This window comes from Dipodomys merriami, unplaced genomic scaffold (genome assembly GCF_024711535.1).
Source record: "Dipodomys merriami isolate MVZ:Mamm:240054 unplaced genomic scaffold, mDipMer1.0.p SCAF_23, whole genome shotgun sequence".
Classification (NCBI taxonomy): domain Eukaryota; kingdom Metazoa; phylum Chordata; class Mammalia; order Rodentia; family Heteromyidae; genus Dipodomys; species Dipodomys merriami.
In genome coordinates this window covers 20,550,292-20,572,929 of record NW_027203715.1, presented here as the reverse complement: position 1 = coordinate 20,572,929, position 22,638 = coordinate 20,550,292, and the positions used below count along the sequence as shown (strand labels likewise).

General features: G+C 37.5%; 1 long non-coding RNA gene across 1 annotated transcript in view; it reads right to left on the bottom strand.

The window, feature by feature from the left end:
• Window positions 1-20,388, bottom strand: part of LOC138835133 (uncharacterized) — a 29,092-nt gene extending 8,704 nt beyond the window's left edge. Inside the window, exons 1-2 of the long non-coding RNA XR_011374462.1 lie at window positions 20,368-20,388; window positions 16,455-16,502 (exon numbers count right to left, since the gene is read on the bottom strand). This is a non-coding gene — a long non-coding RNA (uncharacterized lncRNA). The remainder of the gene's footprint in view (window positions 1-16,454; window positions 16,503-20,367) is intronic.
• Between the last annotated feature and the right edge of the window lie 2,250 nt (window positions 20,389-22,638).

Here is a 22,638-nt window from a genome sequence, read left to right as displayed (position 1 = left end):
AAATGTTACTAGGAAACATTTTATTTTAAAAAAGGTAAAAATTAAAAATTAAAAAAAAAGTTTTAGAAAAAAATTTTTATAAAATGTACAAAAAAAGGAAAAAAAATAGTTCTTTATTTTGGGAGTGGTGGGGAAAATCCTGTATCTCCCTTGTGTCTATAAACAGCCTTTTGTTTGAGTCTCTGGTCCGCTTGTGGTGTTTGATTTCCTGTGGCTTGGTTGGTTTCTTAAGTCAGTTTGGTTGAACAGGCAGAAAAATGCTCTGCTTTACCCAGGATTTTGTGATCCTCCTCTCAGTTTAGTTCAATGGGAGGGATATGCTTTGATTATCAAAAAAGAGGGAGATGGCTTTTTCCTCAAGTTTGGAGATGCTGTGATGAGGCTAGGTTCTGGGTAGAGTTGAGGACTTTCAGCAAACAGTAGCTTTTCCTGGGAGCTAGTTTGTGAGAAACTCACAGAGCCCAGCCTGGAGCCACTCTCTGGATTTATGTTTACTGAATTTCAATTGATTGTCAAGGCTGCTAAAGGGAGGGGCAGCCTCTGGCTCTGATTACCCAGTGAAGAAAGCCACTCCTGGGGCTTGCGCCTGAGTTGGATTACTTTTCCCTGGGTCGAGCTGATTCTGGCAGGTCACATAAGCAAAAAGAAAAAAGCCAGAAGTTGTGCTGTGGCTCAAGTGGTAGAGTGCTAGTCTTGAGCTGAAGAGCTGAGGGACAGGGCCCAGGCCCAGAGTTCAGGCCCCACGACTGGACCCAAAAAAACCACAACAACAAAAAAATATAATTGTTCATTATACCTATAATTTCAAAAGTAGCTAAAGCCAAGAAGATGAAAAAGTTGTTCATATGCATGTTTACTTAATGTCCTGGCCTGTCTACCATACAACCAGGCAGGAACTTACACTAATGATTTTCTATCACCAAATATTTCCATAGCTCCTCGAGAAGTCTATATATTTCTCCTCGATATTAGGCCTTAAATGGGTAATGTTTTAATCAAAGTGTTTCCTCTTGCCTCCAGGCTTTAAATTTACAAATGGTAAAGCTTTAGGTCTAACTCTACCAAAAACTGAGGTAGAAAAAATGGGATAATACTTTAAAACAGAGTTGCCTTTGATACACTAACCACACAGAACAATGCATAACAATTTCTTATATTATATCTACTTATATATTTTATATTTATATGTGCTGATCTTAAATTTCACACAGTGAATCTAACTAGAATTAATTTATAAATTGACAAATAAATTGAAATTTATTCCCATAAATAGATTGGAACATAAATAATTAGGTTTAGAATATATATTCGAATATAAAAAGTATCAATTCATTGTCTTTGGTATAAGCTTGTGATACCTTCTAAGTGTTCTTGATCTTCTGAATTCACATAGTAAAAAAAAACAGTATTGTTTTCCTCTAATCTAGAAGAGATTTTACACTGCTGCTGTGTTTATTGTAATAACTCGCTGGTCCCAAAGTGTTTTTCTCCATATGATGCCTAAAAGCTATTATTCTTCTGCAGTACCCACGGGTCTGAGGATACCAGATCCCAGTTATCTGCATCATCAGATAACAATGGCAAGTCTTCTCACCTTGGCCCATGCAACATGCTAACAGAAAGTAATTGAAGTCCCATCTCAATTTCTCATTTCCTATAATATTTCAGGGCTCCAATTCCTTGCAGTAATTAGCAGTAAGCAATTGTGAAATGTAAGGCAACTTAAAATGAAAGAGGAAACCACAAGATATGAGAGAAAGTATTGTAGTTCAAACTTTCAATTTACAGTTGACAAGCCCATATGAGTAAACAAAATCACAAATGTCACAAGATTTTTTTAATACCTCTCTCCTATTGATGAATGAAAGATTTCAGCCCAGCATAAGTAGGCCAAAAAATTCCTGAAATGATAGATCCATAATTGTTCTACCAAGGCTAGGAAACTTGACTTCGATGTCAAGTATAATTTAGAAAAACATTGAGAAGACCCTAGTGCTTCAAAACACTGGCACTTCAGTAAAACTTGGTTCTGTAGTATAAAAATGTTGTCATTCTCAAACCAATGTAACTTACATTTAATCTCCTGAAAGTATGTTCCTTTTCAAATAAACTTTTTAGAATCATATTCACCAAAATAACACTTGACAAGTAGATGATAGTGATATTAAAAGTTTCTCAAGTGTAGGAATCAAGTTACAATAGAGTTGATTTATTTACCGAGCACTAATGCCAAATAAGTTCAACCATTCATTAAAGTGTGGAAATAGTATCTCCCACCATTTGCGTTGTTCAGTAGGTGCCTTCCAGAAATGTGTTAAATAGATCAGCCTCCCATATTTCAAACCCAAATATTAGCTAATAAAGTAAATTTCATCACATAAGAAGGTACATTTTAAAAAGTCACTAATAGTTGCCTTATCATGTGTTGCCTTATCATATATTTTCCCTATCTGTCTAACATAGTAATAAATATGACTGTAAGTCTTGAATATGGGTACTGATCAGAGATGTGACAAACATAAAATCTATCTTCTATTTCTATCATATTCCTCTAAGTAGTAAATTTTAGTTTTCTTCTTTTTCCAAAACTTATAGGTAGTAGAAAATATCATCCCATGTAAAATCAAATAATCACAGACCATTGCACAAAGCCATTTATAAAAACTGGTAGTTAGCTATAAATTCTAAGCAATTTTTAAACTTTCTTGTTGACTAAAGATTAATCTTCCAAAAAGATGAGAATAAAATCATGTTTAGGTGCTTCACGTCTCCAGTCTTGCAAATTGTTATTACAGATGAATGAATTATGGAAGTATATGCTGACATCAGTTCAAGTATAGGCAGGATTGAAACTCCATGGAATATATATAAACGTTTCAAAGTATTAACAGACAATTTAACAGAATAACTATCAGGAAGTTGAAACCAGAAAAAAATAATAGTAAAGACATAGAATGAATGAAAAATGGAACAAGGGGCAAGTACAGCTACAATACTCAATGTACACATATAATAAAAGAAGTGGTAAATCTGAAATAAATCTTGAAGAAAGTGTTGGTTGAGAATGATAGAAGGAGTGACTCTGATCCAGGAGCATTGGACAATTAGATGGACATATTTAATTGTAACACAATTGCACAACCTATTGAACTTCAGTTAAAAACACAACTGCAAACAAAACCACACAAAAAGCACAACCAAACAGCAATCTCTAGAAAGTATGTATATGACCTCACAAAATTTTAAGCAGTTAATGAAGGGCAATCTTGGGAAAAGCAAACAAAGCTGTTCAAAGAGGGCAGCTTAAGGTAGGGGAGAATTTTGAACAGATTTAAACAGATTGTCTAATGTTATAAATCACCTACATCTACTGCACATATTTTCTTCTGTGAGTATTTCTTTTTTTTTGGTCTGGTCATGGTGCCTGAACTCTGAGTCTGGGCGTTGTCCCTTAGCTCTTCAGCTCAAGGCTAGCGCTCTACCACTTGAGCCACAGCTCCACTTCCGGCTTTTTTCTTTTTGCTTATGTGGATCTGAGGTATCGAACCCCCATTCTGTGAGTATTCTTTGTCTGAACTGTTTACTCCAGTCCTGAGCTGTGGCTTTATAGCTTATGAAGATAGAAGGGAAGAATCAAGATCAAGAACCCATTACACCACTGGAGAGAAAACAGTACCCTATGGTTTATCTCATCTCTCTTCACTAATCTTTTCTCATACTTTTAATAAAGTCAAGTGATTTTGAATTATATTTCCTTCTTTTTCAGAGAATTATTGTTTGGTAATTAAATGTCAATTCACAAATTTTGATGTCTTTTTTTTTAAAGAACTTTGAATTTAAATTCCACTACAACTTTGTTTCACACAGTGAGAGTATATTTCCTGGGTAAGGACAATTCTCAAGGGAACCTACAGGATTTACAGCAAGGTTTGTGAGGTTTGTTTGTTTAGTGTGAAAATGAGCCATATTCACCCACATTGTTCCCTCTCAGCTAAGTCTCCATGGATTTCTTTGCATTAAAGCCTATTTTCTCAGACAATTTTAAATTTTCTTAATAGGCTAAGTTGTTAAAATGTTTGAACAATTAAAATTTACCTGTCAAAAATTTTTAACTCTTTTTAAATTCCTTTATCAGAATCATGAATTCACCAATCTTAATCCCACCTTTACCATCAAAAACAGTTAACATGTTGTTTTAATGATATAGTGTCCATGAAACTACTATTTTCCAGTGGGTTTGTATTGCGTATATTTGACCACATAAGCTGATGCTGAACAAAATGAATTCCAAGATATGGAAACAGATATTTATTTGCAGTTGGTTTTTTATGTACTATGTGATTTCTAGTTTCTTTGAGATTTTCCCCTATGGTTTATCCCCTGCTGTGTTTGATTTTGGTACCCTGTGTATTGTGTATACATTTACCTTAATAAGGAAGGGAACAGGAACAAAAACAATGGCGAGTCAAAGGACAAACAGCAAACCAATGCAATAGCAATTCTCACAAGACAATAAGTTGCAAATGTACATTACAATTTGGGAGGGTTATTAGGGTGAAAGAAAAACTTAGAAAATTGAGAAACTTTTAAAAAATCAGTCTTATTGGCATCTAATTTGAATTAATTACCTCTTCTTTATCAAAGGGTCATCAACTTGAACGATATCCAACTAGAAAATTTTTTCACAATATTTTGAAAATAAAATAAATATAGTACTTTGTAATACTAAAACAGAAAACAGTTTAATTCTATGAAATCCCATAACTTTTAAAAGTAAATAAGTTGTTAAGAGGACAGAATGTATGTGTTCTTCAAAATTCTTATGACTAATAAATACTCATTTTCAAATTCTGAACCTGTTTGCATGTTATTTAATTCTGCAGTAGATGCAGTTTCCAATGGGGTGTTACAGACTGAAATGTGAACAGAAAAAGAGCCACATTCTGATATGGGATAAAACTATGAAGCATCTTATAATTAATTCTTCAAGATTAAGCAGTTGTTTATCAGATTAAGCTATTATTTCTATGACCATCAATCACAAAATTTATGCCATAAAGTCATCCTAGCGCACCAGTTTCCAACTTGTAGGGTGCACCTCAAAATTCCCTTAATTTACATCAAAAATAGCTTATGTCCATTGTGAAAATACACTGCACCTCTGCTAATGTGATGCCCAATATATTCTGAAAAGAACACCACTATAAACAGGGTTGTATCATTTTTCCTTCACTGGTATTCTTACAAATATTATTTATATTTATACTTTTTTAACTATCATAGATAATCAGGATGCGAAGATTGGAAGATTGCAGTTCAAAGACTGTGAAGACTCAGCGTCTATGTTGAAGGGGCAGAATGATGCAGGCTCTGGCCTCAGGATTATCTGAGGACTGTGTTTGAGTATTAGGAAAGCTCTTGGCATTGCGGGCTAGAGAGTGAAAATGTTCTCTCTCCCTACCTCAAAACACATGTCACAGACTCCTGGGAGCTGAGGAAGTGGCTCTTCTGCTTGCTTAAGGATAGATGAACACCTGGTCAAGCATTTTCCTGAGATTGGAGAAGTGGTTTGAGCTTGCTCTAAAATAGTTTAGATAATAATATTCCAAGACATTATCTCAAAAGTCAAGTAAAAATGTATCTGTTGAAATATTTGAATGTCTTCTGACCACATCTTGGCAAAGATCATGCTTGCTTGTTACAATTGGCGCCCAAACAGGGACCCTGCATTGTTGAATTCAGGAAAGGATATTCAGGAAAGTACTTTTAATTACAGGGTGATGGGACAAGTTAAATCTACTCTGTACTTACATATGCTTAATCATTTACTTGCTGCTTATGCTGTAAATATGTCTTCTTATGACATAGAAATGTGTATTAATGTAGTTAGGGAATGGAATCCTTGGTTCCCCGAGTAAAGAATAATGTAGAAAGAGCTGTTCGAGAATGGGAAAAGATTCCTATTATATTTTTGTCCATTTCGGCTATTTTACATACCCTTTTTAAAGCTTTGAATGAGGAAAGATTAATAGCAGATGTAAAGAAAGAGTTCCCCCCTTCTTTTGTAGATTTACAATTGGACTCTGAGGTTAAAGATGCAATAGATAAGGATGCATTGCAATTAACAGAGAAAAAACAAGAGCTAAAGGCTGAAAAGGAATAAACTGAAAGTATAAATAAAATGTCTGAGCAAATGGAATTGATTTTATCAAGATTACAACATATGGAGTTGGAAATTAGCAGAGTGAATGGAGAACCTGAGAAAGTGAAAGTAAAGCAGCCTTCGGCTCCTCAACTGGCTGATGCAATATTTAAAGCATCACTCCCTCCCAAAACAGAGGGCTCAGACAGTGAGTTTGATGATGAAATGCCTATTTTTTCTTATCCTGTAATTCAACCACCCCCTATGAATGGTATAGCTCAACCAGCCAGATATGAAAGTGTTGCTGTTTATGATATTGGTAAACTTAAGAAGGCAGTTGTATGGTCCTCAGTCTCATTATGTTAAGGAATTGCTTAATGGGCTTGCCCGACATTACAATAATTTTGCTCCCATAGATTGGAAGATGCTTTGTAGAGCCTTGCTTAAGAAACCTAAACACCTACAATGGCAAATGTGGTTTACTGAGTTATGTACAAAAAGGGCTAGACAAAATGCACAGAGCAGTAATCCACACCTTTCCCATGTTAGGTGGAACAGAACAATATGCGGATGCTCATATAAAAGTAAACTCTCCTGAAGAAATCCATGAGCAGTTAAGAGACATAGGTATTGAGGCATGGGAAAGAATTCCACCGGTAGGAGAGCATTATGTCTCTTGGACTAAAGTAATTCAAAAACCTAGTAAACCCTATGTTGAATTTTTATCACGATTGAAATTGACCTTGGAACGTACTGTTGTGGGAGAGGCTGCATGGCAACAACTGCTGTGCGTGTTGGCTTATGAGAATACTAATGAGGACTGTAGATGAGCCCTATTGCCTATTAAAGAATCTGGGGATGTGAATACATATTTAAGGGCCTGCAAAGACTTTACATCTGAATCCAGGCCTATGCAGGTGTTTGCTGAAACTATGGCCACTACCTGGCATGCTATGCAAACAAACCCTCTAATCTAAAGTGTTTTGAATGTGGTCAAATGGGACATATAAAGAAAAATTTTAAAAAGGCTACTGATGTTAACAAGAGAAGACGTGGTATTTGCCCTAAGTGTGAAAAGGGGAAGCACTGAGAAAGGGAGTGTAGAGCAAAAAGAGAAAATAAAGGAATTCCTATAAAATATGCTTACCCTATGCAGGGAAACTCTCCAGGGCTAGCCCCGGAGTCCAGGATTAATAACCGAGGGCAGCCAACCATCTTTTCCCTCGTCCCTGCCACAGCCCACAGCACCGCAGCGGACATACCAGCCTTAAAAGATTTTATTTTGAAAGGTGGTGATAAGCCACAAAAAATTCCTACCAGAATTTATGGGCCTTTACCTGAAGCAACATTTGGCCTATTGACCGGTAGATCCAGTCTTAATACAAAAGGAGTTTTAGTACATTTAGGAATTATTGATGCTGACTATATTGGGGAAATAAAAATTTTAATGTCAGCTTCTGCAGATAATTCCTTTAAAAAGGGAGAACGAATTGCTCAAATTTTGTTATTACCATAGATATCTATTGGAAAGTCATTTAAACCCCATATTGGGGGATTTGGAAGTATTAACCAACAAAAATGTGTTTGGACTACTCATATTACTAAAATGCACCTAAGATTAAGATTAATATTCAGGAAAAGATATTGACAGGACTAATAGATACTGACTCAGATATTACAATTATTAACACTCATGAATGGCCTAATCATTTATTATATAAAATAATCTCCTGTAATATTAAAGGAGTTAACAATACTCTTGTAAATTTTATAGGACAAGCAGTGTTGTATGTTACTATAACCTCAGAAGATAGACAGACAGCTGTCCTTAAACCTATATTATGGAAGTTCCAGTTAACATAATTGGTAGAGATGTACTGGAACAATGGGGAGCTCATATTCAATTTTAACATTTTTAGATGGAGCCCATAATGATATTATGGAAATCTGAGGAACCTGTTTGGATTGAATAATGGCCTTTATCGAAAGAAAAATTAGAAGCAGCTTATCAATTAGTTGAAGAACAGTTAACCAACGGACATATTGAGCCCTCTATGTCACCATGGAATTCTCCAATATTTGTTATTAAAAAGAAGTCAGGGAAATGGAGATTGCGGACTGATTTACGAGGAGTAAAGGCATCCATGTACCCTATGGGGGCTTTACAACCTGGTTTACCATCGCCTGCAATGCTTCCTAAAAATTGGCCAATAATAGTAATAGATTTACAAGATTGCTTTTTTACCATTCCTGTACATGTAAAAAATTGTAACAGGCCGGGCGCTGGTGGCTCATGCCTGTAATCCTAGCTACTCAGGAGGCTGAGATCTGAGGATCGCGGTTCAAAGCCAGCCCGGGCAGGAGAGACCGTGAGACTCCTATCTCCAATAAACCACCAGAAATCCAGAAGTGGCGCTGTAGCTCAAGTGGTAGAGTGCTCGCCTTGAGCTAAAGAGCTGAGGGACAGCGCCCAGGCCCAGAGTTCAAGCCCCACGACTGACAAAAAAAAAAAAAAATTGTAACAGACTTGCCTTTTCTTTACCACAAATAAATCATCAAGGCCCTTATCAGCGCTTCCAATGGAAGGTGTTGCCCCAAGGAATGATTAATTTTCCAACTATGTGTTATATGTTGATAAGATATATGTTGATAAGGCCTTAAAATCTGTTAGACAAAAATGGCCTCACATTTATATTTTTCATTATATGAATGATATTTTAGTTGCAGGACCAAATATGACAGAATTAGAAATGGTGTTACAGTGCTTACCATCTATATTTAAAGAATTTGGATTAATAATAGCACCTGAAAAAATACAAAAAGACATGTTGGTAAAATATTTAGGATATGTTGTCTGTAGACAAACAGTCGCACCTCAAAAAATATCTTTATGACGTGATCAATTACATATGTTAAATGATTTTCAAAAGTTCCTATGAGATATTAATTGGATGGAACTGGCCTTAAGAATTCCTACTTATCAATTACATAATTTGTTTTCATTGTTACAAGGGGAGCCTGATTTACATAGCAAAAGAACTTTAACTAAGGAAGCTGAAAGAGAAGTACAATTTGTAGAACAGAGAATAAAATAAATGGTTTTACATCGAGTAACGCTAAATCAACTCATAAATTTATATATTTTAGATACATGGAAACACCCAAAAGGAATTATAGGACAAAATGAGATACCATTAGAATGGATTTATACACTGCATAGATTTACAAAAAATATGCCTTATGAACAACAGTTGGCAATTATTATTCAACAGGCCAGGCAATGGGTATTCACCCTATCAGGGTATGATTTATTTGAAATTATCCTTCCTTTGCCAAAAGACCAAGTAAAATATTTGTTAAACATGTCTGAAATGCTATAAATTACATTAGTAAATTTTACTGGGCAATTTTCCTATCATTTTCCCAAAGGTAGATTGTGGAATTGCTTGCTTAAACAACAATTTGTATTTAATAATATAATTACCAAGGTCCCTATTTCCACTGCTCTTACTGTTTTTACAGATGGCTCCAAAACAAAAAGTGTTTATTGGACAACAAATACATATTGGGTTCAAACAACTACTTTAGCATCAGTTCAACAAAATGAACTTTTTGCTATTATTAAGGTGTTACAAGATTTTGTGGGAGATTTTAATATTGTTACTGATTCTGCCTATGCTGTAGGGGTTGTGACTAATATAGTCACTGCTGTTCCTTATTCATCTAAACCCCAGCTAAACCAATTATTTAAACATTACAAGCATTACTGCAACAACATAAGGCCAAAGTGCTAACTCACATTAGGGCTCACTCTTCCTTACCTGGGTACCTTGTATATGGCGATATCAGGTTGATAAATTAGTTTTGCTTCTGCTAAACAAGATCATGCTCATTTACATACAAATGCTGGCCATTTACATATGCATTATAAAATACCTTATTCTCAAGGTAAACAAATTATAAAAAGGTGTCCCATCTGCAGACCAATGCATTTGAGAGTTGTACCTGCTGGAGTAAATCCTCAGGATTACAACCTAAGGAGCTCTGGCAAATGGACATAATCCATGTACAAGCCTTTGGCCATTTTTCCTTTGTACATGTTACAATAGATACTTATTCCAAATTTGGGCTTTTGCCCTTACGGGAGAAACTGTTAACCATGTAATAGAACACTTATTGGAAGTTTTTGCCATTATGGGAGTGCCTGCCAAATAAAGACTGATATTGGATCAGCCTATAAAAGTATCAAATTTAAAAGATTTTGTGAACTTTATGATGTGGTACATATTACCGGAATAGAATATAACTCCCAAGACAATCCATTATTGAACGAGTTCATTGCACACTAAAACAACAAATCAAAAAATTAAAAAGGAGGAAAAGGTTGGATGAAGGTATGGATATTTTGTGGTTTTCCATGCAAAATCCTAAAATAATTTTACATCAAGCTCTTTTTGTTCTTAACGTTTTTAACTTACCACAAGGAGATATTTTACCTAGAGCTGAGCGCCATTTTGAACAAATATCACAAAAACCTTATTTAAATGCTCCCACATAGATTAAGATTACATTGAAAGCAGAATGGCAACTAGGAACATTACATAAGGGATGAGGATAGAGTTTTGTGTCTACACAGGATGGCAAACAATACTGTCTTCCTGCACAATGGATACAGACGCGGCCCAGTGAGGACAGCCCCATATCCTGCAAGGAATCGGCCACCAGTTGAGGAAGAAGAAATCCCCACTGCCCACCTGGGGACAGGTAAAAATGTTTACTGGAGAAGGACAGAAGATGTTACAATGCACTGGTAAACCTGTCATGGCTGAGAACTTGTTCTGGCCATGTGTGCCCTGCTTGCTGTAAACCCTGTCCATGCTAATGCTAATGTAAGTTATTCGGGCCTTTGTTCCTAACCCTCCTTTATTGGAACCTGTTGTTTGGGGAGACATGGATATAACCATCTATAATGTTCCTGCTGTTTAATCTCTCCTTGGAATAATTTGACATTTTGCAATAAGGATGATGGTAGCTTTTTAAATTTTACTTACTATACTCATCCCTTGCCTGTTTGTCTGGGGCCTCCTCCATGTTTAGTTATGAATTGGCAACATTGGGTTTTACCTGGGAAACGCACTTCCAATTCTAGAACACAGCTGAAGCGATTAACTACTTGGTCCATAAATAGTAGCTGGGAAAGTGTCACCTTTGATGGCAAGTTATCCTTACCTATGTGTCCTGATTTTACTTATATTGATTTATAATATCAGCCTTTTGTGTGGCAAGAGTGTAGAGGGACATTTGGAAAAGTGTTCAATAATTTTATTAATTAGGCACCTTTTGGACAGTTTATTAACACATGTTAAGAATGGAATAGTACCAGATGTGATTTATCAAATGTTACTAGGATGCTGGAAGCCATTAATGGATCACTTACTGGAGATCGACTGATGGCCTAGGGAGATGGAGGCATTGCAGATGCATGCTGGGTTTCATGGCTGTACTCACTGCTTTTCAGACTCAATTTGGAAGGTCAGAGCAGTGCTGAAACCCGTGATGCTATCAAATGGATAGTTTTCAGGGACGTCGAACTCTGCATCCACTTATAATTTTACTTTGTACAAATCTTATGATGTTACTGCTTGTGTACCTCTGCCTTATGTATTTTTAGTGGGAAATTTTACATTTTCTCCTACTATTTTTTGTTTTAATTGTCGCCTGTATTCTTTTTTTTATAATTTTATTTTATTTTATTTGTGAACATACTGTACAGAGGGGTTACAATTGCATGGGCAGGATAATGCGTATATTTCTTACCAAGCATTGTAGCCTCCTCCTTTGTTTACCCTTCACATCACTTCCCAGCCTCCCCTCCCCCCCATCCTAATCCTTCTCCTTCCCCTCTCCCCCCCCCCTCACGGACGTTGTAAAGCTCATTTTGGACATGACAACTTGTACTTCTCATTGTTGCAACAGGTCCACCTGTATCATTAAAAAACTGGGTTTTCCCCATCTCCTCCACAAGTTATACTGACATCAAATACAGTGAAAGCAGGGGTTATACTGTGGGGGAGGGACATACAAAGCAACAAAGAGATAATCTTATAAATGCATTAGAAACACATGCATGAAAGAAAAAAAAACATTAAAATACATATCTAAGGGTTGATTTTCCTGACATCACATTATCTGACCTTTTCTGCTTGACTCATAAATATACTAGATATTGCAAATAAGGGAAACCATGTGACCTATGTTTCTTTGGGCCTGGCTTACTTCACTTAATATAATTTTTTCCAAGTTTATCCATTTCATAACAAATGGGGCAATGTCATTCTTTCTGATGGAGGCATAGAATTCCATTGTGTATATATACCACATTTTCTTGATCCATTCATCTACTGAGGGGAATCTGGGTTGGTTCCATATCTTAGCTATGGTAAATAATGCTGCAACAAACATAGTTGTGCTGGTAGCTTTAGTGTGGTCTTGTTTGTAAACATTTGGGTAAATGCCCAAAAGTGGGATTGCTGGGTGATAGGGGAGCTTTATGTGAAGTCTTTTGAGGAACCTCCATACTGATTTCCAAAGTGGTTGAACAAGTTTACATTCCCACCAACAATGAAGTAAGGTTCCTTTCTCTCCACATCCCCTCCAGCATCTGTTGTTGTTAGAGTTCTTGATTTTTTGCCGTTCTAACTGGAGTGAGGTGATATCTCAATGTTGTTTTGATTTGCATTTCTTGTATGGCTAAGGATGTTGAACATTTCTTCATGTGTCTATTGGCCATCCTTCTTTCTTCTTCAGAGAAGTTTCTCTTTAAGTCTTTCGCCCACTTATTTATTGGGCAGTTGTTTCTTTGAGGATTTGTTGTTGGGTGGTTTAATTTTTTGAGTTCCAAGTATATTTTAGATATGAGACCCTTGTCCGTTGTATGGCTATGGAAGATCATCTCCCAATCCGTGGGCTTTCTATTGATCTTGCTAGCTATGTCATTTGCCCTGCAGAAGCTCCTCAACTTTATGCAATTCCATTTGTCCAAACTTTCTTTGATTTGTTGTGTTTCCGGGTCTTTATTAAGAAAATTTCAGCCTGAACCAAGGAGACCTAGGGTTTCTCCTATTCCGTCCTGTAATGTTTTCAGAGTGTCTGCTTTGACTTCAAGGTCTTTGATCCATTTGGAGTTGATTCTGGTGCAGGGTGATATATAAGGATCTAGCTTTAGTTTTCTACATGTAGTTAACCAATTTTGCCAGCACCATTTACTGAAGGGCTGTCTTTCTTCCATTCTATTGTTTTAGCTCCCTTATCTAAGTTTAGATGGCTATAGGTCTGTAGGTTCATTTCTGGGATTCCAATTCTATTCCATTGGTCCTGAGGTGTGTTCTTATACCAATACCAAGCTGTTTTGATTACTATGGCTTTATAGTAGAGTTGGAAATTTGGTATTGATATTCCTCCAGCAGTGTTCTTTCCGTTGAGGAGCGTTTTTGCTATTCGGGGTCTTTTATTGTTCCATATGAATTTTTGGATTGCCTCTTCTATTTCCTTGAAGAATGAGGTTGGAATTTTGATAGGTATTGCATTGAATTTGTAGATAGCCTTGGGAAGTATTGCCATTATCACGATGTTAATCTTTCCAATCCAGGAGCATGGGAGGTTTTGCCATTTTTTAAGTTCTGTGTTGATTTCCTTTTTCAAGATTTTAAAGTTTTCATCATAGAGGTCCTTCACTTCTTTGGTTAAGTTAATTCCTAGGTATTTTATTTTTTATGGGGCTATTACAAATGGAATTGCTTTCCTAATTTCAGCCACACTTTTCTCATTGTTGGCATACAGAAAAGCCATTGATTTTTGGGGGTTAACTTTATAACCTGCTACTTTACCAAAGTTTTGAATCAGCTTGAGTAATTTGGGAATGGAGTCTATGGGATTCTTTAAATACAAGATCATGTCATCTGCAAAGAGGGAGAGTTTTTTTTACTTCTTTCCCTATTTGGATCCCCTTTATTTCTGCATCTTATCTTATTGCTGTAGCTTGTCGCCTGTATTCTTGCATTAATTCCTCTCTTAATTTTAATGACAGTAATAGTACTATGATATTATAACAAAGAACTCATATTTGGCTACCTGTTAAATTAGGAAGAGAATGGTCCCAAAATCCTTTGGATAGTGTTGTTATTGAATTTTTTTACCAAACTACTAAAACGTACAAAGCGTATGATTGGAGCCATTATATGTGATCTTAAACTTAATTGCTATTACCACTGTTGCTGCAGTGTCTGGAATTGCCCTATACACTTCCTTACAAACCAAGCACTTTGTGGAAGAATGGCACTGGGATTCACATGAATTGTGGGTCTCACAGGTAGAAATTGATGCTCTAATATAAACACAGATTAATATTCTTAAACAGACAGTGGGATGGTTAGGAAAAATGTTATTGGTTGTGGAAAAACAGTTATTATTAAAATGTGATTGGAATTTTACTACCTTTTGCATTACTAATATAAAATATAATACATCTATACATGATTAGAATGTAATACAGTAGTATTTATCTGGAAATTCTACAGCTGCTCAATTGATTGATCAGTTATAATTTAATGTACATGATATTTTTGGTAAACAATTTACAAATGATGATGCTTGTAATATTGCTGATGCATTTATTAAACAATTGGAAGGGTTGGATCCGAAAGAAATACAACATAGCATTTTAAATACTACTAGTAGTATGGGAATCATGATTGTTATTATTTTGTTTGCACTTGTACTGTTATATTTGATTTTTATGAAACCAATGCAAGCGTCTATGATAACGCTGTGGAAAGCTTTTCTTTTAAAACAAAAGAAAAAAGAATAAAGTTGTGAAGACTCAGGGTCTATGTTAAAGGGGAAGAATGATGCAGGCTCTGGCCTCAGGATTATCCGAGGGCTGTGTTTGAGTATTAAGAAACCACTTGGATGCCGGGCTAGAGAGGGAAAATTTTCTCTCTCCCTGTCTCAAAACACATGTCACAGACTCCTGGGAGCTGAGGAAGTAGCTCTTCTGCTTGCTTAAGCATAGATAATCAGCTGGTCAAGCATTTTCCTGATATTGAAGAAGTGGTTTGAGCTTGCTCTAAAATAGGTTAGATAATAAAATACCAAGACATTGTCTCATAGGTCAAGTAAAAATGTATCTGTTGAAATTTTTGTGTGACTGTCTTCTGACCAAATCTTGGCAAAGATCATGCTTGCTTGTCTTTAAATACCACTGACAATAAAGCACAGCATTCAGTGGCAATTGCTGTTTGCACTCTGCATCCCTTATGTCTTGGTGATTTCGTTACCCTTACCCAGGGACCCCAACGCAATAGATGTTGACAAAAGCCCACTCGGGCAGGAAGGTTCCCTAGATTCTTTTCTCCAATAAACTTCTCAGCAAAAGACAGACACAAGTGAGCTGAGGTTGAAATAGTAGGGCACAAGCCTTGAGAATAAACAGGCTCAGAGCGAGTGTCCAGTCCCAGAGTTCAAGCCCTAGGACAAACCAATAAAACAAAAACAAAAATAAAAACAAATCCCAAACCTAGCATTTTTCTCACTGTATACAGAGGAAGTAATTAAGGGAAATTGCTTCCTGTGTTACATACAGTTAGAAGAAAGAAGATGTCACACAATTATTCTCTTCATACCATGTTATACCAAAGCCTCAAAAAATTGCCCTTTTTCGGGCTGGGAAGGTGGCTCAGTGGCAGAGCGCTTGCCTTGCATGCCTGAGGCCCTGGGTTCAATTCCTCAGCACCACATAAGGAAAAAGAAAAATACCGGAAGTGGTGCTGTGGCTCAAGTGGTAGAGGGCTAGCCTTGAGCTGAAGAGCTGAGGGAAAGCACCCAGGCCCAGAGATCAGGCCCCACTACCGGACCAAAAAAAACATTGCCCTTTTTCTAAATTTATAAATTAATATCATCCATTTGTTGGCAACTCTCTCTACATTATTCACATTATCATTTTATACATGAAGTGTTGTAATTATCTATTAGCTGAGTTCTAATTATAACTCTTATGAAAGAATATTCTAGGCAAATAGAATGCAAGAAACATTTGTAAATTTGTCAATTAAACACTGTACTTAAAAAGAATTTTGTAAGTATCTTATAGAATATGAAATTACAAACAAAACCGAAGTATTTATTTTAAATCTAAACTCCAATTTAGCAAGATCCACATAGTCCTTCATTAGATTAACTTTGCTATTTCCCCAGGCTTAAGTTTTTGTAATCCTTCATCCTTTCCTTGGAATCAAACAGAGTGATGATTACTTACTTTTTCAAATTTTGGATGGGAATCATGATCCATTTTGCATCTAAGGTTCTGTAATGAAGAGTGCATTTAAAACACAACTGAGGATTATATATGAGTTGCACTTCAATAGGAAACTTGACTTCTCAAAACATAATGACAAAATTAGCCCAAACGTCCAACTTTGTATTCCTTTCTTGTTTGGTTTATTTTATTAAGACAAAAGTATACTACCTGGTCCAGGGAAGGTATCACTGTGTAATTCCACTATCTAATCTCCTATCTTAATCTCAGTGCTAGAATTCTAGCCTTGTATCACATTGTCCCTCCATAGATTCTTGGTTTATTGAATCTAGATACAGACTAGCAATTCTGAACTTCTCCAGTAATATTATCCACTGCACTGCTGAGAGTGTTCATGTACTCTTCAAAGATGTTCTAACATTTGACACAGGATATGAATATTTTCAGATGCACCTGCAGGAGTCTCTGATTCATTCCTCCATGGATCTGATCACTTTAAAAATGATTACTTGACTCTCTTACTATCTCTGGTCCCTATCTATGTAGTATTCTTAAACTTTTTTGAAGAAAGTTCACTTGAGGATTTTCTAACATTAAAAATTATCAATTGATTCTAGTCTTACTCAGGACATATTTTCTATTGTTTTCTAACTTTTCCACATATTCTGAGAGTTGCTTCATATGTGTATTTGTGCACATATAAGTGCCTCTGTATATATGTGTATGATTGCATGTATGTATGCAAAGCCTCAACATCTTATTCAGCAACCTTGCTCATGACTGGTATTCCAATAGTTGAGCCATTCTTCCAATCCAACTTTTGCCTGGTTAATTATATATAGTTTCTCAAAGACTGTTCTGCCCAGGCTGGATGCAAACTGAACTTCCCAGACTACTTTACATTCCTAGGTTGTATTGCTCCAGTAGTATCAAATTTTAAATTACAAATATTTTGTGAGTGTAAAGGCTAAGGTGTAGCATAGATTTTTAACAAATGGAAAGGTTTGGAAAAAATTATATTAAGTGAAGTAAGCCAGGCCCAAAGAAGCATAGGTCCCATGGTTTCCCTTATTTGCAATATCTAGTATAGGTATGAGTCAAGCGGAAAAGGTCAGATAATGTGATGTTAGGAAAATGAACCCTTAAATATGTATTTTAATGTTTTCGTTTATTTCATGCATGTGTTTCTAACGCATTTATAAGATTATTTCTTTGTTGCTTTGTATGTCCCTCCCCCACAGTGTAACCCCCGCTTTCACTATATTTGATGTCAGTATAACATGTGGAGGAGATGGGGACAAACAAGTCGTTTAAGGATTCAGGTGGACCTGTTGCAACAATGAGAAGTACAAAATGTCATGTCAAAACCAGCTTTACAATGTCGGTGTGGGGGGGGAGGGGGGTATAATTGGGTGGGGGGAGGGGGGAGGCGGGGAAGGGAGGTGAAGAGTAAACAAAGGAGGAGGCTGCAATGCTTGGTAAGAAATGTATGCATTATCCTGCCCATGTAATTGTAGCCCCTCTGTACAGTATGTTCTCAAATAAAATAAAATAAAATTTAAAAAAAGAATTTATATAAAGATAGATGAACATGCACATTACATATGCTGAGTGTACACTGTTAGAAATGTGATCCTAAGCTTGGTGATGGTGAGATCTTCGGATAGGGTTAAAAGCCAGCCTGGACAGGAAAGTCCCAGAGACTCTTTTTCCAATTAACTACAAGAAAATTAAAAGTGGCACTGTGGCTCAAGTATAGAGCATTAGGCTTGAGCTGAATAGCAGAGGGACAGCTTCCAGCCCTGTGTTAAAGTGCCAAGATCACCACCAACAAAAAATATATAAGTAAAGGAAAGAAAATAAATGTGATCTTATCCACCAGTTGATGGCTAGTATAATCCCTGCTCTCTCAGGATGGACTTTTTTTCCAATTAATTCCATGCTCTTATATCTGATTTGCATTGGAAACAGAATTATGCTTCCATTCTACTGTCTACAAAGTTGCGTGATTAGCAAGCATGATTTAGAAAGGGAGTGGCCTCATACTTCGTGTTCCACGTAGGAGTAATGCTAAGTTACATCAACTGTATAGACGTCTCTTCAAAGAAGAAATATTAGATGTTTATTGGAAAGCTAGTATTTTACTTTTTTTTATTGTGAGAATACCGTACACAGGAGTTACAATTACACAGGCAAGATAACGAGCACATTTCTTATCAAGCATTGTTGCCTCTTCTTTGTTTCCCTTTCCCTTCCATTCCCATACCCCCTCTCCCCTCACCCTATCCTCCCCCCCCCACCAAAGTTGTAAAGTTCGTTTTTCAACATAATGACTTGTACATCTCATTGTTGCAATGGGTCCACCTATATCCCTAAACGATTTGTTTTTAGAGAATATGTCCAGCAAAGATTCTATAACATAACTCAGCAAAAGTAGGTGCACTGAATCATTTTGGAATTAATTTTTTTGCTTGGGAAGATTATTGATCTTGTCGTTCCTTTTGGGAAAACTTAAAGTCATATTTCACTTTTTGTTGGTTGTGTGGCTTGATTTCTGATCCTGGGCAATGTCCCTCAGCTCTTCAGTTCAAGTTGAGCGCACTACCACTTTAACTACAGCACCACTTCCGGGTTTCTGGTGGTTAATTGAAGATAAGGGTCTCGTGGACTTTCCTGACAAGGCTTGCTTTGAACCACAATCCTCTGGTCTTAACCTCCTGAGTAGCTAGGATTACAGGTGTAAACCACCAACACCCAGCTCATATTTGCATATATGTGCACTGAATGACATTGTGTAGACAAAGAATGGAATTTTTAACCAAATGATAACATAGTAGATTTTCAGAAAAATTGAGGTAGCAGTAAATATGTCCTCCTTTTCCATTTTGTTACATTAATGACTGATGAGCTATGGGACCCTTACATTAGCATCCTGTGACATCTGTATAGGTGTATTTAGTATCAGGAAATGTTCATAGAGAAATGTAGAAAGAATGAGATTTTTAGAAAACAAAGGAGATAAGGTATGAAAGAACAGCATAGAAGGAGATACATTTATCATGCAGAGATTAAGAACTAGCCTAAGAGATTTAGAATGCTAAAGGCAATGAGGAAAAGCCTACTTGACAACTAGCTCTTCAGTAACCAAAAATGGTTCTCTAGACCAGTTTCTGGTAAACTTAGTTACTATCATTTTTTCCTTCCATCTGGAGTTATTCCTTATTTTCTGTCACAACTATTAATTAGCTTCTGCCTTTTTGGTGCCAAAACTGACCAGAAAGTTTCCAAAATCACACTTAGACTATTTTCACTTTGTGATTAGCAGTGATGACACAAAATCCTGGAATCGTTGAATTTCCAGAATTAATCTTCACCTAACATCTAAGCACATTCCTGGCATTAATTGCTGTGACTTAATGAACAAACCTTTTTTCAACACAGTATCCTAACATAAGTAAAATACATGAATTAGGGGCTATTGTCAGGTGTCAGTATGAAAGGAGCAATTATATATTTCAAGTATGGTTTCTTTATTTTCCAATTACTATTTTTTTGCCAGTTCAGGGGCTTAAACTCTGTGGTAGGGAATTATTCCTGAGCTTTTTTTTTTCTCAAGGCTAGCACTCTACCACTTGAGGCACAGCATTCCTTTCAGTGTTTTTCTTTTTTATGTGTTACAGAGGAATTGAACCCAGGGTTTCATTCATGCTAGGCAATCACCATACCATGAAGCCACATTCCCAAGCCCTAAGAGAATTTCTTAAGAAGGCATTACATTTTCATTCCGTAAGTATGTATCATAAGTTTTTCCAGGTGCTAGAAAATGATGCAGAAAGCAATACAATATAATAAGTCCAGTAAGGCTGGATGGACAATGAATTTCACAGTCTAGCCAGGGCACAGTGGGTCTTACCTCAGGGAGCTGTTTCAACAGGCTAAGCAAGACAGCTCGTGACCCAGAGCCCACCTCCAGAATGAGAGGGTCACCTTGGATTCCAGCCATATGAGGATGCTGGGCCCCTCCTCCAGAACCCATCAACCAGTTTTTGTGAAGAGAGAGAGAAAAGTCAGAATTACAATTAAGTCGGGTGGCGGTGGCTCAGAACTCTAATCCTAACTACACAGAAGGCTGATATATGAGGATCATGGTTCATAGCCAGCCCCGGCTGGAACCTCTCTGAGACTCTTATTTCCAAAGAACCACCAGAAAACCAGAAGTGGTGCTGTGGGCTCAAGTGGTAGAGCACTAGCCTTTTGCTGAGGAGCTCAGGAACAGCGCCCATGCCTAGGGTTCAAGCCCCACAACTGACAAGAAGTGGACTTCCTACCACAAGAAGTGGATTGAATAGCACCCATTGTCCTTGGGAGGATGGTAATGAAGTCAGGACGAGTTTCCTGTGAAGTTAAAATGATAAGGAGATCACCTGAATTCTCTGTGCCTCGGTTTCCCCAGATGCAAAACTCAACACAGTGAAGCATCCCCTTCCTCATGGGGATAGGGTAATGATGAAAGAGAGCCATGTTTTGTTTCAAAATCCCCACCTGTTGCATGATTAATAACTGACCCCACCTGAGCCCTTTTCGGGTATCTTCCTGTCATTTGCTAACAGAATAGCCGAGAACCTTCTCTAAAGGCCACTCCCTCCATGCCAAGTCATGCTCCAGAGATTCCCTCTGTATAAATCCCTTGTTTCCTCAAAACTGTCCTGTGAAGAGAATGAGGTCTGATGGTTGTGGCCCTACCCAGAGCTTCACCTGTGGTCAAGAATCGGCTGCTGTGGACTAAATGTTTGGGATAATCCATCTAAATCGATGACTGAGCATGGTGCTACATGTCTACCATCCCAACTACAGAGGACCATGTCTGGTGGAGCGGTAGAGCATACCTGTCCCAGATAGGAGGACCTCAATCCAGTCCAACCAGAATCATATATTGAGTCTCTATTTCAGAAATGCACAAGACAGAAAGGTGGCTCCTCAGAGCCAGCATGAGGAAACAAGCAGGGGGTCATGGTGCCCCCAGAGGGGTGTCTGACCTCGGGTAGTGGTGATTTGGGGGCAGCCACTCACCTGTGCTGCTGGGAAAAGCTGCTGGAGGCTGCTCCAGGTGGGGCAAGCATCAATGGCAGTGGCATTGCAAACAGATGGGCCAAGAGCAAAGAACCAGGGCCAGGGACCAGGTCAGTGCTTTAGGAGGGCTGGCAGGCACCTTTACCTGAGGTTTGAAATCCCGCACCTGGGGAAGGGGGGAGGGAGCCAGGGTGTGGGCAGGCTTCTCAATTTCCTACTATAATCCAAAGTCGCTTGAGTCTCTTCCTCATCACTCAGCCACCTCTACCTTCCTCAACTGCTGGTAATGTTGTAAACTAACAGAGGGAATCCAGGTGCTACTGGGCATCACAGAATGTGGGCGTGGTCACCATTCTTGTATCCCATTGGTCAGAAAGAACCATGAAATAATGGGGGTGTGGCTGGATTTCTGTGATGCAAGCAGCATGGGTGGAGTCAAAAAGACAGCAGCTCCCGCAGCCCTTTTCCCAGGGACCAATTCAGTTGGAGACAAGAGGGTGACCTGCTTTAGCTGGATGGCTGCACAGATTGTTGTGTATGTCTGTTTGTTACCAGACCCGGACCTTGAACTCAGGATCTGGGAACAGTCTGTGAGCTGCTTTTGCTCAAGGCTCGCCTTCCACACTGGAGCCCTGGGCTTCTGGCTTTGTTGGAACTGAAGTTGGACAGAGGTCTCAAGGAGTTTCCTTCCTAGGATGACTTTGACCATGATCCTCCCATTACAGCCTTGTAAGTATCAAGGAGGACTGTTGAGAGCCACTGGTGCCTGCCTAATCATTGGTCTTGCTGATATTCTTGGACAGACCGGTGCGTACCCTATCCCCAGGTTGAAGTGTTGGGAGCTGGAGCCCACAGTTGGAATCCTGGTCCTGCCACCTCCAAATGGCAGGAGATTCTAAGGAACTCATTCCTTTCCATATGAATACCAATGGAATGTGATGTATGTCCTGATTGAATGGGCAGTTCTTGAATGATTCTAGGATAAAATTATATACAATATATTATAGGACACTGATCGATTTTAGTTAATTCTTTATTAAGCATTTAAACAATCACATTCATAAAATTTAGACATAATAAAATACATAAGAATTGGGCCTCACATACTACCAAA